This window comes from Mytilus edulis, chromosome 1 (assembly GCF_963676685.1).
Source record: "Mytilus edulis chromosome 1, xbMytEdul2.2, whole genome shotgun sequence".
Taxonomy (NCBI): Eukaryota; Metazoa; Mollusca; class Bivalvia; order Mytilida; family Mytilidae; genus Mytilus; species Mytilus edulis.
In genome coordinates, this window is record NC_092344.1 from 59440584 (window position 1) to 59453174 (window position 12591).

At 31.8% G+C, this 12591-nt stretch overlaps 2 protein-coding genes across 5 annotated transcripts in view; both read left to right on the plus strand.

The window, feature by feature from the left end:
- The window catches only part of LOC139514487 (general transcription factor 3C polypeptide 1-like), a 227791-nt gene that overhangs the window by 101261 nt on the left and 113939 nt on the right, over window positions 1-12591 (plus strand). The window lies entirely within an intron of this gene.
- LOC139514544 (FMRFamide receptor-like) overlaps window positions 1-12591 on the plus strand; it is a 136759-nt gene that overhangs the window by 43615 nt on the left and 80553 nt on the right. The window lies entirely within an intron of this gene.

A 12591-nucleotide genomic window follows, 5' to 3' on the forward strand; every position in this document is an offset into this window, starting at 1 on the left:
GATAGTGTCTTACCTTATGAATGAATGATAGCTTCCTACCTTGTGAATGACAGTGAAAGTGTCTTACCTTGTGAATGGTACTGATAGTGTCTTACCTTGTGAATGACCATGATAGTGTCTTTCCTAGTGAATTAGTGATAGTGTCTTACCTTGTGAATGACAATGATAGTGTCTTTACCTTTAGAATGACAGTGACATTGTCCTTACCTTGTGAATGACAGTGATAGTGTCTTACCTTGTGAATGACAGTGATAGTGTCCTACCTTGTGAATGTCAGTGACAGGGTCTTACCTTGTGAATGATAGTGATAGTGTCTTACCTTGGGAATGCTAGTGATAGTATCTTACCTAGTGAAGTACAGTGATAGTGTCTTATATTGTGAATGCCAGTGGTAGTTTCTTTACCTTTAGAATGACAGTGACATTGTCCTTACCTTGTGAATGACAGTGATAGTGTCCTACCTAGTGAATTACAGTGATAGTGTCTTACCTTGTGAATGCCAGTGGTAGTTTCTTTACCTTTAGAATGACAGTGACATTGTCCTTACCTTTAGAATGACAGTGGTAGTGTCTTACCTAGTGACTGACAGTGATAGTGTCTTACCTTGTGAATGCCAGTGGTAGTTTCTTTACTTTTAGAATGACATTGCTATTGTCTTTACCTTGTGGTTAGTTGATAAATTTACATTCCTTTTTTTATTTTCAAATTCAAGAAGACAAAAAAGTGGCTTATCATTCCGTCTCATTTATATACAAAATAATTTTCAAATAAGAACTTTACTGGCATTATAACTGAAATCTGCAATTTTGATACACAAATGTACCAATAAAATATTTTGTCAATATTTGCCTGAGAACAGTGTTCAACACAACTTTATATTTGGTGAATTTATTTTCCTATAATCATACAAGATAAGTAAAGAAAGTCCAGTAAGTTGAGAAAGAAAAAAAATGTGGAGGCAGTGGATCGGAAATATTGAAGTGGAGTGGCTATTTTGTAATGATAATAAATCTATAAGATTGCCTTATAATTTTAAGTTAGAAAAGCATTGTATATCTATATCTGTTTCAAGTTCTTTATGGCAATAAGTCAATTTACTTTTCATTTCATATCTCTTTTATATGATGTAAATGTTTGTGACATTATTTGTCACTGTGACAAATCCTGTTTTTATAAGTTATAAGATTTATATAGATATAACTGTAAAGGTTTAACAGGACCTGTGGATAATGATTTTCTTCACAGTATGATATAGACATCAAATAAGTATTATAAATGTCATCTAAAATATGTATTCTGTAGGACAATGTCTTTTTGGTTTATTTAGTCTAGTGTGAATTTGATAGCTTATTTTGGCAACATTTATTACTGGTATCGTTTCAAATATTTTATAGTTGTATTCAGAGGAATTAAAAAGTCCTTAGTTTGCTGGACCAGACATGTCAGTTTGTACTTTTATTTTGACCTATAATGATTTGAATAGAACACATTGATTGATTACCAACTATGAATTTGAAATTTGTCTGGCTGTATATTTTTAAAAGTGTAAAAACAGATAAGGCAATATGTATGATTAGTAAAAAGGATGGAGCCCAAAGACTTCTATTTACCTTTCTTGTGAAAGTAAATGTTTAATATAAATTTCCAGTTAGTCATTAGTCTGTTGGTATATATTACCATAGGGATTCTCTAAGTGTTGCAAGAGTTTATATATAACTTTTTCTTAAATTTAAAAGAAAATGAACCAGGTAAAATATTCCTCCAATTCCATACTATTAATGGTTAGATGTACTGTAATCAGCTTTTAATCAGATCTGTTGACCAAGCAACCCAGACAGATGTCTGTTCAATTACAGCACCATGTTAATTTTATTTAGTTAATTTATTAAAGTAAGACATTTAAAATGGTCATGATGAGCAAGAAGTGATAGTACAAACAAAAAGAAAGAGAAAATGTGTCTGAACAACTTGTCTTAAGACCGTGTGTATATGTTGAATAAAACCTGTTAATAAAGTATTTTATATGAGTCCTGTTTGAGGTATAAATAATGTTGTGACTCCATGAAGTAAATATGTATATGTGAACTCACTGTCAACCTGGTGCTTTTGAAATATGTGTATTTACTGGGTGAAATAATTAACTGAACATATGAATGTGTGAGTACTAATTTTTCTTTGAATTAAAAAAAAATTTTGACTAAAAAATGGTCAAAATCAACATGATTGCTATAATATGCTAGAATTTGAATACATTGTATTAAAGAGTGAAAATTATGGGCATTTTTCGGTTTCTTGTAGAGAGTCATGTCATTGGCAATCCTACCACTATCACTATTATGCTTCTGATTTTAAATATATATATTTGAAGTGGTGTAAAGGATTTATGCAGGGGATTGCTGCACAACTGATGAAAAACAATGGAAAGATTTTGAAAGCACTTCAAAGCTTCTCCATTGGAAAATTGAATGTTTTCAGTTTTCTGTGTTCTACTTGGGTTAAGTGTTTTTTCATGAACACAACTGATCATTATGACATTTTAATTACATTGCATGATGGGGTTTTCGGTGCAGTAAACAGTAATAAAATTTAATAGTTCAATTGATTAACAATGTGTAATAGTTCATGTAGTAAAGAAGATATTTTTTCTTTATATTTGAACGTGTATTGAAGTTAGTGGTTCAGTGTTTTATTTTTATAAGTCAACAGTCGATTATGTGATCTTATATCTTTTTTTAGTAACAATCTTGTAGCAGTTGAAGGGATGTCAGGATGTCGTGAATATTAATGAGGATTTAAGAAATTGATCTGTATTCTACAAGACGACAGCAGGACAACCTTTTTATGATGAATTATTATCGATGAATGCTCGATTTCTCTCTTTGAAATGTAATTTTGTATTAGCATATGAAATGTTACTATTTTAAGCTATATAAGGATCTGTTACAGTCCATTATTTAAAAAATCACATGTTTAAATGATGAGGTTTTATTACTTTCTTTAGTGGATATTATATTTATAGAGCTGTTTTCATTTAAAATCTAATGTTAAAAGTGATGATGACCTTTTCACTTAGTTCTCATATATAATTGCCTAGAAACCAATCCTTTTGAATCAGATATGATTTGCAGTTGAGCATTTAGATTGCATTATATATTGTTATAAAAACATTCATAACTTTATATGGAGACTGAATGTATGTACAAAATGTAGTACAAAATGTTTGGCTAAAGACAGCTGTTTGCCTATCAATTACTGCAAACTAGAATCTGACCAAAAAAGTTCCTGACACTTTTAATATGATTCATATTAGTTTAAAATCTAAAGATCTAAGTTCTTTTCATCTTAGATTTGAGGAATTAAATGTGGCGGTATAAATGTTTATTTCAATAAACTGGAATGTGTTAAAATGAGAATCATATCAAGTCCAGGAAATGATTTCTGTAGTAGCTTAAAACAAATTTGAAGGAATGTTTAAACTAAAAGTACTTTAAATTATAATGTGTATTCATTGGTTCTGATGTTTTACTTCATTCCTTTAATTTGTGTCTTGTTTTGATGAAGTCAAATTAAGCAAGACATTATAAGGTATGCTGTTAAAATCTGGCATTGTGGTGACGGAGCCTGTATCAACAATATATCAGTTTTTTATTAGGTCTGACAGTTAATGGGGAATCACTAGTGCCAGGTTGGTAAGTACAACTTGGTATGCAGTAGTATTTGAATTGGTACATCTCCTTTCCATGGAGATTATTTGGTCTCAGTAAGTACCCCCTTCAGTCATGGTCTATTGACTTACGAAACTTTTGCTCTTTTGTCAGGTTATGGTCAATCACTAGTGGAAAGGACTCCATGATATGTGGTATGCAGGTATATTAGTATTGACATATCTCATTTCCATGAAGATTTTTTGGTCCTGTACCTTCATTCATGGCTCATTAACTTTGAATATTTATGATATTATGCTTGATAAACGTCACTGTAAAAATTATGATGTGATATCCTGTTTTTAATTAGAACTCTACAGGTACACTGTCTTGATCTTTTTTTTTTAATAAATCAGTGTTAAGTGTTGAACCATTTCACTCACTATTGCTTATTGTTTTTTAGAAACAATTGTTTATTTTCACATGGTGGAGGTTTGAACTCTTGGGATCCTTAATTCAGCCTGTGAATTTTCCATTCCCACACACTCTGGAAAAACATCACATTTATTCTCTGGAGCAGTTTTGCTAAGTCTATGACATTACTTCACTCAATTAACCCATCCTTTTGTATGATAACCTTTCATCAATGATATTCAATTAATTAATTGATATTTCCTCCTTACCCTTTGAAAGTAATGTGTAATCAGAGAAAATGATGATGGTCTTTATATACTTAATTACTGCCTTGTTTTTAAATGATTTTTCTGTCTTTGTCAACTTCCTATTATAGACATAAAAGATATTTTAGTTTTTGTCAACAAAAAACCTCCTACACTATGATTAAGACATGAAGAGGAAGTAATAAAACAGTGTGCTTTAAGTTACTATTAAAGCCTGTACATGGAATCAGAAATGAAATTACCACCATAAAACCATTTATGTAATTACTTGGAAAATGCTAAATCAGATTTTTGGTCATAAAATTGAGGATATTAAGACTCTTTACAGCATATGTCTCATAAATTCTTCTTAAAAGTAGAGCTTTATATTTGTGTTGACACATCTAGAAAACCTTCAAAAAATATAAACTCAACAGAACTTCTAGTTTTAAAATGTTTAAATTGTACATTTTCTATTTTCATAATTTTTTTAATGACAGCTAATAACTGTAACAAATTAAGATTATGAGCTTAAAACATCTATGCTTTTCTTGCACTCTGACTTGCTCCACCAATTAAAACTGACTGCCACCAAATTGATAATAGCGCTGGAAATGGCCAAAAATCAATCAATCAATCGTAGCATGCTACCAAACTTTTCATCAATTTAAGTATAAGCACTTATCCTTTGTTTTTCAATTTGAACTGTTGAGTTGACAAAAGTATCATGGAACATAACTCTCTGAAAATGATTGCAACCATCAGTAATAACAGAGCAAGCACATATAAGGTCTGATTGTTGACCACTGAAGTCATGTCCTTGACCCTGAGACAATATCAAATAATATTTTAGGCGGTGAGGAAGGGGCAAAACTAGTATAGTGAATAGAGTAGTTAAAAATTCAATTCAGCTAACATATCGGTACAATTAAAAAAGGAATTATTATTTTGATTTGTTCCTTTATTTTTATCATTCCATTTTTGTTTTGCTTTATGTAATCCCCAGATACGAAATATAGAATTTACAAAAAGCATGCTTTTGCTCTGAAGATTTTTTTTTTAATGTAAAACTCTCAATTTTGTTCTTATATAGTCCATAATTACCACAACTCTCTACAAGACAGTTATTGACAAAAATGTCAAAGACAACCTTTTCTGCCTCACTAACTTCTAAGCTAGTTATTTCTTTACCAGTCAAATATTAGTTTATCACAGAAATTGATATTGCGACAACTTTATTATTGTTTTGGCGAATATTGTCAGATCCATTGCAGTAATTTCATGATTTTCTGCTAGATTAGTCCTGACAATATTAGACATAGCCAGACATTAAGAATAAATTTTCTACACTCAGGAGAGATTTGAAATTGCTAATGAAATCATTAAACCATTTCTTTACTATAAAATCCAGTATATTTTAGTTATCTAATAGTCAGAGCAGAAATTTATATGTCGGCTAAGAAATTAAAAGTGAAAAAAGGAACTTAAAAAAAACAATCAAAAATACACATTAATGTCGCACTGTTAGGATGTCAAACTTAGATAAATCTTTAATTTTTGATTCTGGGTTGCAGGGGAGAAGAAGGGTTTGGTGAATATCTTGCTGATATGGGAGTTGTATTAGTGCCAAGATGATAACTTTTCTAGCATTCCCATTTTTGCCAGCTTTTCATAAATCTGCATGGGCGATTTTTAGGACAAGTGGACCATTAATGCATCTCTTGAAATGTCATTTATGTTTTTTTTAAGATCTTTAAATAATGTTTTCATTGGATAGATTTAACTATTGCTAAATATTTATGGCTATATATATATGCAGTTAAGAGCACTTTTGTTCTGCATCCTGTGGATACTGATGTTTTGGTATAGTGAATGGACTTTATGGTCAGACATTGGATGTACATGTAGTGTACTGATCGATAAAACATGATTAATTTAAAAGTTGAAATTTTGCTTTGAACTCTTGTGTTTTGAAATCGGAAGGAAAAAAAAGTTGTGGAATTAAAAGGGGCCAGAACCGGAGGCTGGCAGCTGGAAATATTTTCTGCACAATAACTTGTTAACAGTTCAAACTTATGCTTTTTAAGTTTCAATACATTTAGTCCAGCAGATAGGTAAATAATTGTGCACTTTGTGATAAAAGCATAAAATTTAGTAGAGACCTAGTTTGGACCATTCTAAACAAAATTAGATATGGAGGCAAGCTTGATTTTAAACACTTCTGGTTTTATATTTAATTTAAAAATGGCAGACATGCATTTAATTACTGATTAATGATTATTTAATTCTCCCAACTGGTAGCAAAACTTTGCTTTGTAGACTATAATACTCTGTGTATTCATGGTTTGAAATAATGTATCATTTCTTTGAAACCCTCCGGGTATTTTATTCAGATTTTTGTCACTTCCGGTAAAAGATATCACAAGAAAACGTAACTTTGAGACAAAATACATATGTTAATAAAAATAAACAATGTTGTAAAAAAAATGTTGAATATCATTGAACTTCTCTGATATATTTGTTCGATCATACATCAGAATAAGGAATCGTTCGATTAATTGCGTAATAGTGGTTTCGACATTCAGAGAACTTGCCTGGGCTGCATTCAATATCGTAGTGGCTACATAGGGCCACGTAGATTTTTGACTATTAAACGTGTAGCTAGCCTAGCTGCTACATAGATATTGATAGCATCTAGGCTATCTACTCATACAGTAGACAGACATCTACGTAGCACTACGTAGCTGCACAATATTGAACGCAACCCTTGTGTCTCATATCGGTGTTACATCTTGTCAATGGTTCAAAATACTTCGTAAACAAATAAATCAGACTGAATGCTGGTGGAGGGATGTGATCTGCCTGTTTAAAGAACTTGTCCAAGTTTCCTCTTATATAAACTTTTCATACTGGTACTGTCCAACTATTTCTATTCAACGAACGACGAATAGTATCAACAACTGCTGAGGGAGCTGTATCTTTAATTGGTATACAGAACAAGCAGTTCGTTGCTGTCTTTAAAAAATTGATTTCCTAACTCTTCTAACACAGAAGCTACATCATGGATAAACGACATTTGAGCACTTAGTTTCTGCTCATGGTCAGTTGTGTCCTCTTCATCAAGAAATTGATATATGACTGTCCCTCTGGTATCTTTTGACCCTCTTCTCAAACTCTTTAGCAAGTCTTGCCATTTCTTGTCAAGCTATCATCCATCTTCGCAGGGTTAATGGGTTTTCTGTTAACAGTGCATCTGACTAAACAACTTATTTATTTCATGTTTTCTGTCTGACAGTGAACCATTATTCCTATGTGCATATGTAAGGGGTTTCTTTAGATGCATGATGACGGATATTTGGAGAGTTAACTTTAAGGATTCGTTTGTAGCTGTTGAATATTAACATCTAAGCAATCGTTAGTGTTTCCTGCTAATAAAAGTTGGTTGTTATATCTTGTCTAACAACAACGAACTAACAAGAGTTACGAGAGATCTTGGAACAGAATTCTCCTCACAGTGCACGGGAAAACTACCGTCAAACCCAAATGTAACAATAAATATGTCGCTGCGAATTATTGTTACTGATTTAGTAATCTGCATTTAGTTTGAATCAAAGTCGTCATCACCTGGTTTCTGAAATGGGGGTTTTATGTCATCTTTGAAAGCAAGTTAATTCTCTCTCCCTGGTTTTTATTCCTAAATATTAAGTAAATAGGCAAGCATTAGATGTAAAAAGTTGTTGTATGAGTGCAATTGAGACAACTCGCCGTCCAAGTCAAACATGTAAAAGTGTCTGTCAGGCAAACAACCCATTAATGTAAAATTTAAGAAGTCTATTATTTTATCTTGTTATATGAACCCTGTCTTCAACGTCAACACCTAGATTCCTTATTCGCCTAGAAAAAACCTGACATCTTGAATACGGGTGCTAAATCTTCTTCGGTTATGGAATCTTCAATGTAGCTGATGAATTCAACTAATGCGATTCCATGGCGTATTCGTGTCTCTTCCTTATTCAGTCTCATCTTCACTAGAGACTTTTGATGCCTGCCGATAAAGATTAGCAAGTCATTGGACATGATATTTCGTTTTGTGTACACTGATCTTCTCTAATAAAGGTATGTACTGAAGCTTTAGTACACATTGACGAAAAGAAATATCAACATTACTTGTTTTTTCTTCTAGAGGTTTTTATACGAACATCAAAAGTAACATACACATTCTTTCATTGCTATTTTTCTTGGTAAGCTGGTGTGCTGGTGAGTTCCAGCTCAATTGCCTGGTGTCCAATTTAGACAACAAACTGACCAAAGAGCAGACAACAGTCAAATGACACCAATGGGTGTTCAATGCAGTGAGAGATTCCCGCACCCGGAGGTGGTCATTAGCTAGTCCCTATGCAAAATTGTGTACTAGTTCAGTGAAAATGGATGTCACACTAAACTCCAAAACATATAAATGAACTAAAATCCTCTTCAACATTTGAGGAAGATCTTCCTGGTCTTTGGTCATCGTCTCAATAATTTGAAAACTTTACGATCTCATCTTTGAATTGTCATTTAGACTTTTGGTTTATAAAGTGTATGTCTTGTCTATCTTCATTCAAATATAATAATGACCATATTAATTGAATTATAATGATCTCCAAAGAAATAAATACTGATTCTATTACATCCTTCTTCTCACTTTTTGCAAATTAAAAGTCGGCATTTTTCTTGAATTTTATCATGAAATTTCGACCGGAAGTTGACCACACGTCACCAAATTGCTGCTTCAACAACTCTTAAAACCATCTAATATGATTCAGATCAATTAAAACATCAGTTCTTTTAGTTTAAACTTAACAAATTGAAAGAGAATTAAGAAAAGTTGAAATTTAAACATGCATCTGCCATTTTGGATTTTACCGGAGGTTAACTATATTTCCAGCTTGCTTCCATATCTAAAATTGAAGAGTATAGATAGAAGTATGTTTGAGGAAAATTTGTTGCTTTTAACACAAAGTGCACAATTCCTTCATATATTGCACCTATCTGCTGGACTAATTGTTACTGATGGTAAATGTGATGTTGATGATATTTACTTTTACAGTTCATGAATGACTTTCTTTGAAAGATTGAAAAATGACACTTGATGATTTTCGTAGCAATAACTAACATTTCTGTTATTGATAGAAAGTTTTGCATCATGCCAGATAGAAACTGTGTTGATCATCTAGATAGTATTTTTATTCATTTATCTAATATATATTTGTTTGAATATCAATAACAGATATTGATGTAGCATAGTAACAAATATCTATGCAGGTTGATTAAGATGCAGATTTTTCCTCATATCTATTAATTATGTTTTGATTATCAATAAAATATAATTCTTCTGATACTGATTATTATATTATGAAAACATTGACTAAGTCAGATGTACCCTATTATTATTAAGCATACTTGTTTTGATTGACAGTATATTATTTATATTAAGTTAATTATCTAGCTTGGAAGCAGCTGATTCTTCTCTCAGGTTCAGATTAGTACATTGTTTTGTATAGGATAGTACATTATTGATCATTGTAGAAGCTCTATCCCAAACCAGTACATTTTTTGTCATTTACAAAATAACAAGTGTAAGTTTAAAGAAATGGGTATACAGATGCCATGTGTTATGAAGTTTTCGTCTGTCATAATGTCCATTGTCCTTGACCTAAATTTCATATTTCAGCAACTACTTTTTATGCCCCTGCTGCTGTTTGGGGTATTACGTCTTACATTTGTCCGTCCTTCCCGTCCATAGGTCTTCAAAATTGATTTCCGTTCTCTACTTTAGTTTGCCTCAACCAAATACCATAAAACTTATACACAATGCTTATTTCAATAATACACAGATCCATTTTCAAATTCAGGTGGCAATTCACTTTATCTTTCACGAGGTATGCCCTTTTATTAACATAAACTTTTGGTTCCTTTAAAGTTAACTATTTGGGCTGGGCAGCAAAGAGATTCTTTAATTTATTGGTTATACCTGGGGAAAAAAAACCAAGATAATTTTAACACGTGGTCTTAATAATATTGATGAAAAAATAGAGGTACTGGATTCTGATCCAAAGACCTTGTGTAAAAGTTGCCATTAAAAGATTTAACTTAGGGTAATGGAATAAGTTAATGGTTTAATTACATCACCTCATTATTTGGAATTATAACTGAAACCAGAATTAGGTTTTAGCAATCATATTCGTTGTAATAAAATTACAATAATAATAATCAAATAGACCCCTCATGAAATATATAATACTCCAATTTGAATGCCTATGATGAAGACAATAGATGTAAGCCTGCAGTATGCAATAATCTTTATCTCTCTCACTGAATCAATTTCACTTAAAATATGTGGGCATTGAGGGACATAATGTCAATAAAAGTAAACTGAAAGGTTTTGTGTCAGAGTTGGCAGCCTTAGTGATGGATCTAGAGGAGCAGTTAAATTTTGATCAGAAATGTGACCTTATCTTATGTAAAGAAAAATTTGCAATCCCAGGAGACAGCTCCACTTGTCAAACCTATAGATTCTTTCTTGTCTTTATTCTATTAGTACTGTAGGTCTAGCAGCAAAACAAATAATTAATCAAAATTTAGCTGTTTTGTGGAATTATTACAATATATGACAGGCATCTAAATAATATGCCTAGCACAGCTAATATTTGCCAAAATATATGTCCCTTGCATTGTCATAAATAATGGTAGGCTAAATGAATAAACTATGGCTTTGCATAGTTACCATTAGGCCAATTAGAATTAATTGCTAGATTTTCATCCCCGCCCGCCCCTCTGAAATCGTCCCGCCCCGATTTTTTTTATTTAACAAAAATACGATTCCCGGATTTTGGTCATGTCCGTTACCAGGAACCATCGATAATTTCGTTTCATTCGAAACTTCCTGTTTCAAATTTCTTTTTTGTATTTCTTCGCCGGAGTAATCCCATCGAAAATGATTAAGTCGAAATATTCTGCTGCTCTATGATGACAACATCATCTACCGAGAATAGAGATTGATAACGAGAAGGGCATGAAATATTCGAGTTACGAGTAAAACGCCTTGTCCTTGAACGCAAATTGCGGTAGTCACAAATGAATCGAAAACAGTGTTTTTTCTTTATTTATACAATGACTTTGTGTCAGGAAATTTGGACTGTGAATGATATCCAAAGCGCAAGAATCGTAGAACAAATTGGTACAAAAAACATGACTAGATTAAAGAAATTGACACAAACACGAACTTGTTTGAATTATGACAGTATATTGGAAAAAAATGTCGACAAACACGCATTTTAATTATAACAAGCCCTTCTATTCACCCATGGCTTTTGTTTTTGTTGACAAACAGCAAACACCCTCTGTTACTGCCCCTACCATCAATTTAGTCCTTAAGCCACAACTAATTTTTTGGTTAAGTTCATGTTTTACATCATAATTTCTTTCAACACTGAGTTTACATTTTATTCTGTACTCGTAATACTTGTGTTGCATACAATTGTACCAAAACATTTAATTGATTTTATGACGACTACAAACCATTGCTTAGAAAGCAAAATAAATGTGGTGTAGGTATAACAGTAGTCTAACTGAAGACTGAAGAGAGCATTTCTCTTCTTTTTGATGTCTACTATAAATAGGTTTCTAAAGCGGCAATTGCATGTATAACAGTGGTTGCCAATCAGGGATTTTTATTTAAGAGTTTGAAAAATAGTGTAGGATTCCTTATACAGCATGTATATACATTATACAAGCTTGTTTCCCACTAGCATATACCCCGCGGTATGAAAAACTCATGACGAAGGTTTCATATGAAATAAAATTTAAAAAATAAAATCCTCCCACCCGCCCCATTTTTTTTCAAAAATTTGGATGAAAATCTACTAATTAATTTTAGTTGGCCATAATTAAAATGAGTTAAGGTGTGAAACAGTAATAAAACTAAGTTGTAAAAACCCTACTAATTACTTATTTCTATTGTCTCAAGGCAATCCTTAGAAACTGTATTCCTCTGATTCTTAGTTATTGTATTGTAATTGCAAGTTGGACTTAACTATTTAAATATGCTATTATACTAACTATTTAAATATGCTATTATACTAATATTTGAGCTGATTTACTTAAGATGGTTTAAAAAAGAATGAACTGCCATTTTTATCATCATTTGTTCTTTTTAAACTATTGAGAATATGATATTTTGGTTTAGAATATGAAGTTTGTAAAAAATTATGAATACTTCTTTGCATTTAAAGTATTGCCCTAGATTT